The following is a 13,695-nucleotide window of genomic DNA, read 5'->3' as shown; positions in this document are numbered from 1 at the left end:
TAAACTTCCAGCTCAGCACTGTCCCCATGACTTGTTCGGACTTGTCCTACCTGCCTATCTCCTTTTCCACCTATCCACTCCACCCTCTCCTCCCTGACCTATCACTTTCATCCCCTCCCCCACTCACCCATTGTACTCTATGCTACTTTCTCCCCACCCCCACCTTCCTCTAGCTTATCTCTCCACGCTCCAGACTCACTGCCTTTATTCCTGAAGGGCTTTTGCCCGAAACCCGATTTTGAAGCTCCTTGGATGCTGCCTGAACTGCTGTGCTCTTCCAGCACCACTAATCCAGAATACAAGGCCAATCTACTCAACCACTCCTCATAACAAAAACCCTCCATATTCTGAATCAATGTAGTGAACTTGTTCTGGACGGTCTCCAATGCCAGTATCTTTTCTACAATAACAGGATCAATAGTGTTAACGGTATTCCAGGTGTGGTCTAATTATTGTCTTGTAAAGTTTTGGCACGCCCTCTCTATTTTAATAGTCCATTCATTTTGAAAGAAAGGCCAACAGTCCATCTGCCTTCCTTATTACCTAAAAGGAAGTGAGGACTGCAGATTGCTGGAGATCAGAGTCAAAAAGTATGGCACTGGAAAAGCACAGCCAGTCAGGCAGCATCCGAGGAGCAGGAGAATCAATATTGCGAACATATGCTCTTCATCATGACTTCCTTATTACTTGTTGAGCCAGATACTAGCTTTTCATGACTCATGCACAAGGATTGACAAACACCTCTGTGCTGCAGCCTCCTGCAGTCTATTTGAATAACAAATCACTTCTATTCTTTCTGTCAAAGCACATTACTTCATGTTTTCCAACACTATTATATTTGTCAGGTTTTGTCAACTCACTTAACCAGTCTTAAGCCCCATGTTGTGCATTGTATCATCCTCATCACATACCTTCCCAGCTATTTTTCTGATGACTGTAAACTTGGCCAAAGAACACTGACTTTCCTCATCCAAGTCATTAATACATATTGCAAATAACTGTAGCCCCAGCGCTGATCCCTGTGGCTATCCCATTAGTTACAGATTGCCACTTTATCCCGATGTTGTTTCCTATTAATTAGCCAAAACTGCATCAATACCAATCTACTATCCTAATACCAATGGGCTCTTATCTTATTTAATAGTTTTATGTGTGAAACCTTATTGAACACCTTTTAGAAATCCAAATATGTTATATCTACTGGGTCCCTTTTATCTAACCTACATTATACCTCCTCACAAGGACTGTAAAAAAATTGTTAGTCATGCTTTTCCCTCCGTGAAGCCACGCTAACTCTGCTTGACCACATTACATATTTTAAATGCTTTCCTATTCCATCCTTTATAATAGACTCCAACTCTTTGCTAACAACAGATGTTAAACTAACCAACCTGTTTGGTCTCCCCCGGCTTTTTTGAATAAGAGGGTAATTTCTAATCTTCTGGGAATTTTCCAGAATCTAGATTTCCAGAAGGTTACTACCGGTGTATTCATCTATCACTGGACCTTATTTCCTTTAGAATCCTAAGATGCAAGCCCTCAGTTTCAGGGAACTTAACGACATTTAACTCCATTAAGTATCCTAATACTACTCTCTAGTTATAGTTATTGTGTTCATTTCCTCCCTGCTTTAGATGCTTCATTATTTAGTATTGATGTGTTGATGTGTGTCTTTACACGGCACCTAGCTCAGAGCAGCAATAGCCGGGAGGCGGGAACACAGTATCCGGGAAGCTGCAGGAACACTGCGGGAATCTTCAGTGTGGCTCTGGTTGATGTCAGAAGGTGAGAAAGGCTCCAGGTTAGTGAGTACTGGGCACCTGACAATTACGCTTTCTTATCCTGTAGATTTAGTGCAGCGGAAGCTTAGTTATAAGTTAACATTTTCATAACCTTAGTGACACAGAGTAGGAAGTCTAACAAAATAAGTCTAATAACTTCTAGTCCAAGGCATTGATCGTAAATTTAGGAGATGTTAGGAGAGGCTAGCCAAGTAGAATTTGTAACGTGACATATGTGGGGAGTCCTGGACACTTCCAATGTCCTAGATGGCCACAGGTGTAGGAAGTACTCCCAAGGGCAGAGGCTGGAGGTCAGAGTATTGGAGCTCAAGCAGTGGTTAAAGACATGAGGCTGAGAATTACGTGGATAGCACATTTAGAGAGGCAGTCACGGTTGATGGATAGCTCAAGAATTGGTGCAAGGGGGAGGGCTTTAGATTCTTGGATCATTGGGACTGTTTCTGGGGCAGGTGGACCATGTACAAATGGGATGGCCTGCACCTGAACCATGCTGGGATCAACATCCTTGCAGGTAGATTTGATTGTGTTGTTGGGAGGAGTTTAAAGTCGTCTGGCAGCAGGAGGGGACACAGAATATTGAAGAAACAGACAATGCTACAGCAAAGGAAGCAAGTCACAGTGAGTTCAGCTATGCAGAGTATCAAGACAATAAGACAAGACTGGATGGTCTTTAATGTTAGGAGTGTAATAGATACGATTGATGACTGAATAGATAGCATGGATTAAAACATAGAACTATGTTCCTATTGCAATCACAGAAACATGGTCGAGGGAAGGGCTGGACTGGCAACTCAATATTCCATGATATAGGATCTTTAGGTGAGATAGAGAAGGGTGTAAAAAGGTTGCTGGTAGAGCACTTTTAATTCAAGCATCAATTACTGCAATGAAGAGAGATGATATCTTGGAAGTCCCCATGCGAAAGGACTTGTGAATAGGATGAGTGAATCCTAAGATATTTTATAAATACAAGTCATTCTGCTATAACATGTATTTTATTAACACGATTGATGAATTGGGGACACTGTTTCTAAAGCACAAACTTCTAAAACATGTGTTGGCTGTAACATGATTATATCGGCAACACTTTAAGCTTTGTTTGTAAATGTGATTTTTCTATAATGCAGGGTTGCATAACAACACAACCGTTGCATTATAGAAGAACTACCTGTACATTAAAGGAAAGAGATTAACCAGGGAAAGAGAAAGGCCCATTAGGGACAAGGGGGCAATCTGTGTGTGAAGTTGCAAGATATTGAAAAGGGTGTTGAATGAATATTTCACTTCAGTCTTCACTCTGGAAAAGGAGAACGAAGGTACAGAATTTAGGAAAAGGGATTTTGGGGAACTTGCACAGTTTGACATAGGAAATGGGGAGGTATTGAGAGTTTTTTTGGGCTTAAAAACACAAAAGTCCCGTGGCCCGGATGAATTGCCTCTGCTGTGGGAGGCAAGGCAGGAAATTGCAAGGGCAATGACAAATTTTTAATTCCTCTCTGGCCACAGGATAAGTGCAGAGGATTGGAGAATGGCAAATGTGGTTCCATTTTACAAGAAGGGGAGTAATGATGAACCAGGAAATTATAAACTAGTGAGTTTCACGTCAGTGGTAAGGAAACTATTGGAAAACATTCTGAAGGAGCGAATTAATATCCACTTGGAAAGGCACAGGTTAATCAGGGATATTCAGCATGGCCTTGTCAGAGGGAGGTAATGTCTAACTAATTTGTTAGAATTTTCTGAAAATGTGATGAAGTGTGTGGATGAAGAAAGTTCAGTTGATGGATTTTCTATTGATTTTAGCAAAGCTTTTGACAAGGTCTCACATAGGAGACTGATTGAAATGGTTAAAGCACATGGAATGGAGGGAAACTTGGCAAGATGGATCAAAAACATGTTTAGTAAAGGACACAAAGGGTAGTGGTAGAAGCCTGTTTGAATGACTAGAGGTTGGTGTCTAGCAGTGTACCACAAGGATCAGTAGTGGGACCCTTATTGTTTGTTATATACATAAATGATGTAGATGAAAATGGGGGGGGGGAAATAGTGTTAAACAAATTTGTAGATAATACCAGGATTGGTAGAGTTGTTAATAGCAAAGAAGATGGTTGTAGGTCACAGGAAGATATAGATTGGCTGGTCAGGTGGGCAGACCAGTAGTAGATGGTATTTAACCCTGATAAGTGTGAAGTGATGCACTTTGGAAGAAGAAACAAGAGGAGGGAGTATTTAATGAATGGCAGGACACTGGGTAACTTTAAGGAACAGAGGGGTCTTGAGACAATTATTCACCAATCCCTGAAATCAGAGCAAGTGAAGAAGATAGTTAAGGAGGAATAGGAGACAGTTGTTTTCATCAGTCATGGCATAGAGTCTAGGAGCAAGGAGGTAATGTTGGAGTTAAACAGAGCATTGCTTAGATCACAGCTGCAGTACTGTGTGCAGTTCTGGTCACCTCACTACAGGAAGGATGTGATGGCACTAGAGGGAGTACAGAGGGAGGTTCACCATGCTGTTGCCAAGGATGGAGAAATTGAGATATGAGGTAAGACTAGATAGGCTTGGATTGTTTTCTTTCGAGCAGAGAAGACTGAGGGGTGACATGGTTGAGGTGTATAAGATTATGAGGGGTACGGACAGAGTGAATAGAGAACAGAGTGAACAGGCCCGTCCCTTGGCTGAGGGGTTAATCACAAGGGGGCATAGTTTTGGGGTAAGGGGCAGGAGATTCAGAGGGGATTTGAGTGTATCCCATGACGTTGAGAGAAATCAGGTTGGAATTTCCAAGGCCCCTAGCAGAAATATTTGCATCACCTATGATCATGGGTGAGGTGCTGGAGGACTGGCAAGTGGCTACTGTAGTGCCTTTATTTCAGAAAGATGGGTCAGGAGAAGCCTTTGAACTACAGACCTGTAAATCTGACATTAGTGGTGGGTAAGTTGTTGGAAGTGATTCTGAAAGATAGGATTTGCAAGCATTTGGAGGGGCAAGGAACAATTAGGTGCAGTCAGCATGGCTTTGTGCATAGGAAATTGTGCCTCTCAAACTTGGTTGAGATTTTTGAGGAAGTAACCAAAAAGATTGATCAGGGCAGAGCAGTTGTTTACTTGGACTTTACTAAAACCTTTGATAAGGTTCTGCATGGCAGACTAATTAGTGAAGTTGGATCACATTGGATTCAGGGTGAGCTTGTCAATATGATACAAAATTGGCTTTATGGTAGGAGACAGAGGGTGTAGTGGAGGTTGTTTTTCGGACTGGAGGACTGTGACCAGTGATTTGCCACAGGAATTGTTCCTGCATCCACTTTTTAGCAGAACCTATCCTGGGGAACCTTTACAGATCAAAAAGTCCAAATTCAGCTACACCCTCTTATGAGAAGCAGCTGGTTCAGTTACTACTGACTGTGTTGAAAGACTTGGGCCCAAGTTTGACAGGACAAAATTGGTCCAGAAAGATCTACCTAGATTGGCTTAACAGGTTTCCTTTAGAAAATGGCTTCCTGGAGGCTTTTCAAGAAGGTCGAGGAACTATCAAAGGTGCCAAGGCCACGTTGCATATTGACCAGGAAGCAATTCAATGATTCTGCAGGCCCGCCCAGTGTCATTTGCCTTATGGGCAAAAATAGAGACAGTAATCTGGAGGCTAGAAAGAAAAGGAATAATCAAACCAGTCCAGTTTGTGGAATGGGCAACACCAGTTGTACCGATTGTGAAGCCCGACAGGTCAGTTCGCCTCAGTGGGGATTTTAAACAAGTGGTAAACTGCTTTTCACGTCTAGATAAATGCCTCGCATGGAGGATATATATGCAAAGCTGGCAGGGGGCTGTCCTTCACAAAGCTGGACATGAGCCATGTGTACCTGCAATTGCAATTCGATGAGAATTCCCAAAAGCCTGCTACAATTAATACACAAAGGTTTGTACCAATATACGAGACTGTATTTGGAGTATCGTCAGTCTGTGCATTTTTTCAGTGTACGATGGAGAACATTTTACAAAGTCCACTCGAGGCTGCCATTTGGCGAGGTGACATGCTAATAACAGGGAAGACCAATAAGGAGCACTTAAGAACTTGGACATTGTCCTTAGAAGTTTCCCCAAGTGGGTGTATTAGGGAAATATTTGTGATCCAGGCACCCCAGGTGACCTACCAAGAGTCAACAAGAATGGGCTACACCCGCTGGAAGATAAAGTGAGGGCAATCTAAGGTGTCCTGGTTCCATGTCTGTACCGGAGCTTACATCATTTCTTGGGCTGGTGAATTATGGCAAGTTCATACATAACCTGGCCTCTATCCTGGCACCTTAGCATCAACTCTTTGAAGAGGGTCAGCCTTGGAAATGGTCGCAAAGCCAAGCTATCGCTTTCAGGGAAGTGAAGAAACAGCTTTCATCCAGGAAGGAGTTGGCACACTATGATCCCAAGTAAGATCCAATGTTGACATGCAACGCCTCCCCGTATGGCATCGGGGTAGAATTAACTCATCGGTGGCTGACTGGAGGGGATCACCTAATAGCATACGAATCCAGGACTTTTGGCTAATGCAGAACATAAAATGTGCTCAGATAGAGAAGGAAGATTTGACAGTCATATTTGGAATCAGGATGTTCCATCAATATCTTTACAGACATAAATTTGTACTAATAACAGACCATAAACACCTGCTAGGTCTGTTTAAAGAGGGCAAGACAGTGCCTCCCATAGCTTCGGGCTGAATTCAGCAGTGAGCTCCAAGTGTGTATAATTAGAAGTTGGAACACCGTCCAGGAGGCTAAGTAGCAAATGCTGCCTCCCACCAGCAGATACACCAATGGTGGTACTGTTACTTGAAAAGTCTGTAATTGTTTTAAATTTTCCAGACACACCTGATAATACCACACTTTGGAGACAGAAAGGTCCTGTTCTTGTAAAACTGAAACAGCTGGTAGTGATGTGGGAAAGCGAAGGGCCAACCAGAATTGAAACCTTTTTGGACCCAGAGAGAGACTGGAACACAGTACAAAGAACAATACAGCACAGGAACAGGCCCTTCAGTCCTCCAAGAGTATGCCAACACATCTTGCCGTTCCATGTTAAAATTGTCTTCACTTACAGGATCCATATCCTTCCAATTCATGTATTCTTCCAGGTGCTTCTTGAATGCTGTTATTATGTCTGCTTCAACCATCTCCTCTGGCATTGCATTCCAGGCACTCACCACCCTGTGTGCAAAACTTCCTCCCCTGCACCTTTGAACATGTGTCCCCTAGTAATTGACCTCTCTATCTTGGGAAAAGGTCTCATACTTTCCACTCTATCCAGGCCATTCACATTATCATATAAACTTCTAATAGGTCGCCCCTCAACTTCATTTGTTCCAATGAGAACAAACCCAGTCTATCCAAAAACTTTCTTCACAGCTAAAATCCCTCAGGCAAGATCCTGGTAAACATTTTCTATACCTTCTCCAAAGCATCCAATCATTCTGGTAGTGTGGTGGCCAGAACTATACACAATATTCCAAGCGCAGCCTAACTAAAGTTCTATAAAGCTGCAGCATAATCTATCTATCCTTATACTCAATGCCCCATCCAACGAAAGCAAGCATATCATAGACCTTTCTTACTAACTTATCTACCTGCACTGTCACTTTCAGTGATCTATGGACCTGCACACCCAAATCTCTCCGCATATCAATATCCCTAAGGTTTCTGCCATGAACTGTATAATTTCCATCTGTATTTGACCTTCCAAAATGAAATATCTCATATTCGTCTGGATTAAACTCCATCTGTAATTTTTCTACCCATGCCGCCAACTGATCTATAGCTTGTTGTATCCTCTGACAATCCTCCTCACTTTGTATTGTCCGCAAACTTACTAATTAGACCAGCTACCTTTTCCTCCAAATCATTTATGTAGATCAGGAATGGCAGAAGTCCCAACACTGATCCCTATGGAACACCACTAGTCACAACCCTCCATTCCGAAAAGCATCCTTCCTCCGCTACCCTCTGTCTCCTATGACTAAGGCAGTTCTGTATCTGCTAGTTGATCCCTGATGCCATGTGATCGCACCTTATGTACAGCCTTCCATGAGGGACCTTGTCAAACTTTTGCTGAAGTCCATGTAGACGGCATCAATGGCTTTTCTGTCAATTATCTTTGTCTCCTCCTCAAAAAATTTGATCAAGTTAGTGGATGTTTAGTGTGGAGGACAGCATATTATTTTGGGGAAGCAAGATTGATTGTCCCAAGCAAAGGTGTGCTGCCAGATACTGACTAAAGTCCATCAGGGTCATCCAGGGATACCCAAAATGAAGATGTTGGCAAGAAGTTATGTCCGGGGCTAGGATTGGATATAAGCATAATTGCATTAGTGGGGCAGTGCCCAGAGTGCCAACAAGAACAAACACTACCTCCAGCAGCTCCCCACATTTCTGGGAAAGGCCAGGTGAACCTTGGACTTGGTCACATGCTGGCTGTGCAGGTCCTTTCATGGGCTCAATGTTACTAGCCATTGTGGACACCCACTCAAACTGGCTGGACTTGCATTGAGTTCATTCATCAAACATGAGGACGATGATAGAAAAAAACTGCATGCATTTTTTTTGCAATACACGAACTACCAGAAAAGTTAACCACAGAATGGGCCACCATTTACCAGCAGGGAATTGGACTATTTCCTAAAGTCAAGTGGTATTTGACATATAACGACAGATCCATACCATCCATCATAGAACAGGACAGTACAGAAATTTATTATGTGTATTTTTACAAAAAAATAGTGAAAGGTTTTACAAGTCACCATACCACAGCGCCTGAATTAATGACAGAAGTCATAAAAAAATGAAAAAGAAATAAAAATTCATCAGAGTTTTATTAATGGCTCTTGGGCTCAAGGTACACTGGGAACGTGGGCTGTGGCCACATCACCACACCGAGATGAAATGTCTATGCCGGGACTAGACCTTCACGTTAGGTGGCTGGAACACCTGGAAACTGTCAAAGACTTCCAAGCTCGGTCAAGACCACGCCTCTTGGACATGTCCGCCACACCAGGAGATCATCTCGACGGTGTCAAGCCAATTCCACCATACCAGGCTTCTAGAAGCCACAGCACTGTTGGGCCTGGATTGAGAGAAGACACCTTCTGCCAGAGTTATTAATCCTGCCATAATAAAGGCAGGATTAAAGAAACAGCCCAGAGCTTCACTAGACATTAAATGGTCTCAGCTCCTATTTGATTATAGGACCATCCTTCATGTAACTATAGGGCTAGCTCCAGCAGAGTTGCTAATGGGGAGAAGGTGCCACACCAGGTTAAATCAGATCTTACCAGACCTGGGTGAGGGTGATATGGCATCAGGAACACCAGACAGAAGACTCCACTAAGTGAGAGGGACAGTTTACTTCAGAGGATGAAGTTTGACGCAGGAATTATGAGAATGGCGCTGCATGGGTAAGGGTCATGGTTGATGCAAGGTGTGGTTCAGGTAGGTGCAAAGGTCCTGAACCAGCATTGTGGAGCAGATAAAAGCTGCAAACTTTAGGAGCAAAACATGCCCAGCTCGTCCACAGCCTTTCCAGAACCCAGGAGTCTCCTTTTCTGTCGAGTGTTGAAGATACTTTGCAATCTGAGATGGTCTTGGCAGATGTTGCTGCTTTCACACCTTTGCCACCCGAAGAGGATTGAGTTTCGTCTGAGATGCTCTAGGCACAAGAGGTGAGCTACTGTGCATGACACACCAGCTGTATCAGAGGCAGAGTTGGAGAAACCTGACTCAGTACTAAAATGCCCCAGGAGGGCCTACAAAAAAAAAAGAACCAGCTTATGACCTCGAACTCAGAGGGGGATGAATGCAGTGATTTAAACAAGGTCAGCCAGGTGGACCTCATATGGAGTTCCCTGATTGGGGCTGTTAGTCTGGTCTGTCAGGGAGACCTGGCCGACAGCTCTAATCAGGAGTGTCAGAGATTTTGTTCACAAAGAAGGAGCAGGATTAATGTCAAGGACTCTCCACCTGTAAATAATGGGTGATGGGATACCAGCCTCCGGTATTACACCCATGACCAAATTTTTCTTTTTTCAAAAATCTATCTGGAAGTTTTAGTTGGAGAGTTACTCTGTTTGAAGAAGTTGTAAAAGATACCTAGACCCTTTGGCAGCCATCTTCATCAAAGTCTGTTTTTGAAAGGAAATTTTTTTTTAAAAATTGAGATACCATCATGCTGGCACCTGAGAAGGAAAATTAATTGTGTCTTAGGTCAAGTGTTAGGTAAGGGGTAAATGTGGGGGTATGGATGGGTTGCGCTTCGGCGGGTCGGTGTGGACTTGTTGGGCCGAAGGGCCTGTTTCCACTCTCTGTAATGTAATCTAATCTAATCTAAAGTATGTAAAGCACAAAAAAACACGCCGCAGCCCTGTTTGAAAGAAACATGCTAATTAATATATTAACTCAAGAAGAAGCATGAAAAATATAGGTACAGATAGTGGTGAAACAAAAAATAATAAACTTCACAGGGCAGAACAGAATCCCTTTAGGTGGATATCCTTTGCAGATTAGAAGACAAAAGACAAAGCTCAATGAATTTATGTTTCACTGCAGCCTCAACCATGTGATAAAGTTTCATAATGAGTCACGGTGAGGGTGTAGATTTGGAATTGACCAGAAAAGCAGCAAAGAACCACAGGTAGGAAAAGGGCTGGTTTAGAAGTGCCAGTGCCGTAAATAGAAAATCACTTGGCTTTTCCCAAAGGTCACATGGCAATAGCAGCCATCTTAGGTTGCTCACCAGTAATGATACATAAAAATAAGTTGCTTCGACAGATAAGGGTGGGGGGGTGAAAAGAGAGAGACAGAGAGAGAGAGAGAGAGAGAGAGAGAGAGAGAGACAGACAGACAGACAGAGACAGACAGAGACAGAGTACGAGAGCAATGGTTTCAGCAATAAATGTCAAATAAGCTAACCTTTGATCTTGTTTAAAAGTAAAGCTTTGCTATTACATATTTTGAAACTGTAACATTTAATAAGCTAAAAAAGGAGAGCTAAATGACAAATTTACAGTTCATCATTTACATGTCATAGAAGAGGTATTCTACCAAAACTACATTAACTGAACTAGGCTCTTTATTTCTAAATGAATTAAATTTTATTTTTGTCTTTCAATCCAGTCAGCATTCACACCACTTACATTGTGTAAATAAAACCTCATTAAAATGTTTCTTTTTGTCAGTGATTTATTTGCAGCTTCAGTTGATGCGTGCTTTTGATGTCCACACATTCTTAACTGTACTCTTAAATATATAGCTTCGTTTTCAGATTGATTAATTTTGAAATAGATTAGAAAAAGAATAAAAGATAAACAAACAAGTTACAGAACCGTGACAGCATTTTCATATGGACAGCAATTAGATTCTTGCTTATTTTGAATTCTGAACTGAATTCTGAGTGTGAACAAACATAACTATGTTACTTCAACAAATCTAAGATGCAAAATAATTGAATTCATTTTTAATTTTAATATTTTGATAAATTCGACTTTAGAAATAATAGCAGGATTCAAAAACAGAGTCATAGGATCATACAGCATGGAAACAGACTCTTCGGTCCAACCAGTCCATGCCGATCATAATCCTAAACTAAACTAGTCCCACCTGCCTGCTCCAGGCCCAAATCCCTCCAAACCTTTCCCATTCTTGTACTTACCAAAATGTCTTTTAAACATTTAATTGTACTCACATCCATCAGTTCCTCAGGAATTTCATTCCACACGTGAACCACCCTCTGTATAACAAATTTGCCCCTCATGTCTTGTTTAAAACCTCTCTCTTCTATAGGGAGGTATTTTCTGTCAGTCATTCTACTTGCAGTTTTTACTCAGAACATGTTACTGATATTTTGATATGTGTGCACAACGCCAAAAAGACTGAAGTGCGAGGATTGCCAAATTAATACAATATGGACCGAAAAGTAAAAAGCATTACGCTGTGTTTATAACTGGAAGGGCATTAAAACTAAAATAATTAGAGTATTCATAAATTTTTTCAAAGGAAGTAAAGAAAAATTGTGCAGTTGTAGACCAGTTAATACAACTATTAATAGTCAATAAGGGATAACTTTCTGTAATTCAAAATTGGCACAAAGTTAACACTTGGGATCTTAAAACTCAATCAGCATGGATGTGATTTTTTTTGACAAAGTGACCAATTGGACAAAAGAAATACTGAAGACGTAGCATATATGAATTTTCAGAAGGCATGGAAAGCTTCCTTAAATGAAGCTTGCTTCAAAATTCAGGCTTATGCTATGACAAAAGCACAGATATTAAGTTATAAAAATTGAAAGTAGAGCAGCACAACATCTGTGGAGAGAAGCAGGGTTAATGTGCAGAATGTTACCAATGTTTTTTCCAGGAAGATGGCAGGGAAACAGGTAAAATGCATCTAAATATCTCTCTCTAAGTCCCTTTGTCAGAATGCTTCCCATCAATGGAAATGGCACCAACTGGCTGACTGTTGACTGGAAGATGGAGGCCATTTTGAATAAATAACAGTTCAATTAAGCATGATTTTTCTTGGCTGCTGGGATTGTGCCATTGGTGAAGCAATGTCATGTCATGTTGGAATGTTTGCAGCTGCGTTGATGCTTGGTTTCCTGAGGCAGCCATTGGAACAATAGCCCCCATGATATATGAAGGGCATTAATGGTAGCAAATGATACCTCTGCAGCCTAAGATTGGACTGGACAAGTTTTGGCTCCATTCTCCAGGCCTTACCTGCTTGCCATGCAAAAGATTTAACACTTACCCGAAATGGCCACCCCTTACATTGGCGCTGCTGAGTTGCTAAAGCTGTTAGGCTGCCCCAGTCAGAAGACTATCTACCTTCCTTAACTAGCTGCCTCCTAGAGTGCTGGCTCTTATTTGCTCCCTCCTGACAACAGCATGGGAAAGTCTGTCTTCCTTCCCAAAAGGTGATGACCACCTGACAACAGGACTTCGACCACCCCAGCAAAATCTCACCTGGCATTACAGTTGATGACCTTTTATTTGATGAAAGGCCATCTGGTTGAAACTCCAACTATTTATCTTGCCACAGACGCTGCCAGATATGTAAATATTTCCAGCCCTTCCTTTCATTATTGCAGGTTTTCAGCACCTGCAGTTCTTCCCTTTTGACTGCTCGTCAGACCTGTCCTTGAGTATTGGCTAATGTTGTAAAAGGCAACTCGCAATTCTTGGTCAAAATTCCAAAACCCTTTGTATTTACCATTCATGTACCACAGAAGTCAAATTCAGCCTGATGCAAACCTGCTCATGGATGGAATTACAGAATAGCACATCATTGAAGACAGCTGTTTAACTCCTCATAACTGCATATCATCAATACACATGGTCAAGATCATTGCTTCACTGGTGCACACTACATCCCTTTTATATCATTCTTGGCAGCACTATTAGCAGAAACAAATCTCTGAATTGGTAACTCTGACAACGAGATAATGGGAGACAGTGAATATCAACTCCTTGAAACTGCTACTGATGTAAAAATTGATTTCCTACTTTTTGGCTATATCGTTATTCCCAGAAACTCAACTGTTCATGAGTGCACATGATATGCAAATTGTCTAGAGTGTTGCTTGAACTGAATAAGGATTGGAAGTGATGCACGCAAGCCAGTAGTCTATGGTCTGCTTTCATTTTGGCAACTGAAACACAATATTGGAATACATTGGCACGATTAAGATACAGGGTCTACAAGTTCAACTTTGACTTAATGGTAGCACTCCCACCGCTGAGTCAGAACGGTGTGGATTAAAAGGATTTGGCATACTCGACATATCAACATTACAATATGACTGCACTTCAGAAATGTTTAATTAACTGTAAAACACCTTAGGCTGCCAT

The 13,695-nt window shown here is 41.8% G+C and overlaps 1 protein-coding gene across 1 annotated transcript in view; it reads right to left on the bottom strand.

The window, feature by feature from the left end:
• pag1 (phosphoprotein membrane anchor with glycosphingolipid microdomains 1) overlaps window positions 1-13,490 on the bottom strand; it is a 102,618-nt gene extending 89,128 nt beyond the window's left edge. Inside the window, exon 1 of the mRNA XM_043689090.1 lies at window positions 13,351-13,490. The gene's annotated coding sequence lies outside the window, so the exon portion shown is untranslated. The remainder of the gene's footprint in view (window positions 1-13,350) is intronic.
• Window positions 13,491-13,695: the final 205 nt, after the last annotated feature.

The sequence above is a fragment of the Chiloscyllium plagiosum genome, chromosome 4 (genome assembly GCF_004010195.1).
Source record: "Chiloscyllium plagiosum isolate BGI_BamShark_2017 chromosome 4, ASM401019v2, whole genome shotgun sequence".
In the NCBI taxonomy this organism is placed as follows: domain Eukaryota; kingdom Metazoa; phylum Chordata; class Chondrichthyes; order Orectolobiformes; family Hemiscylliidae; genus Chiloscyllium; species Chiloscyllium plagiosum.
This window is presented reverse-complemented; position numbering and strand designations above follow the sequence as displayed.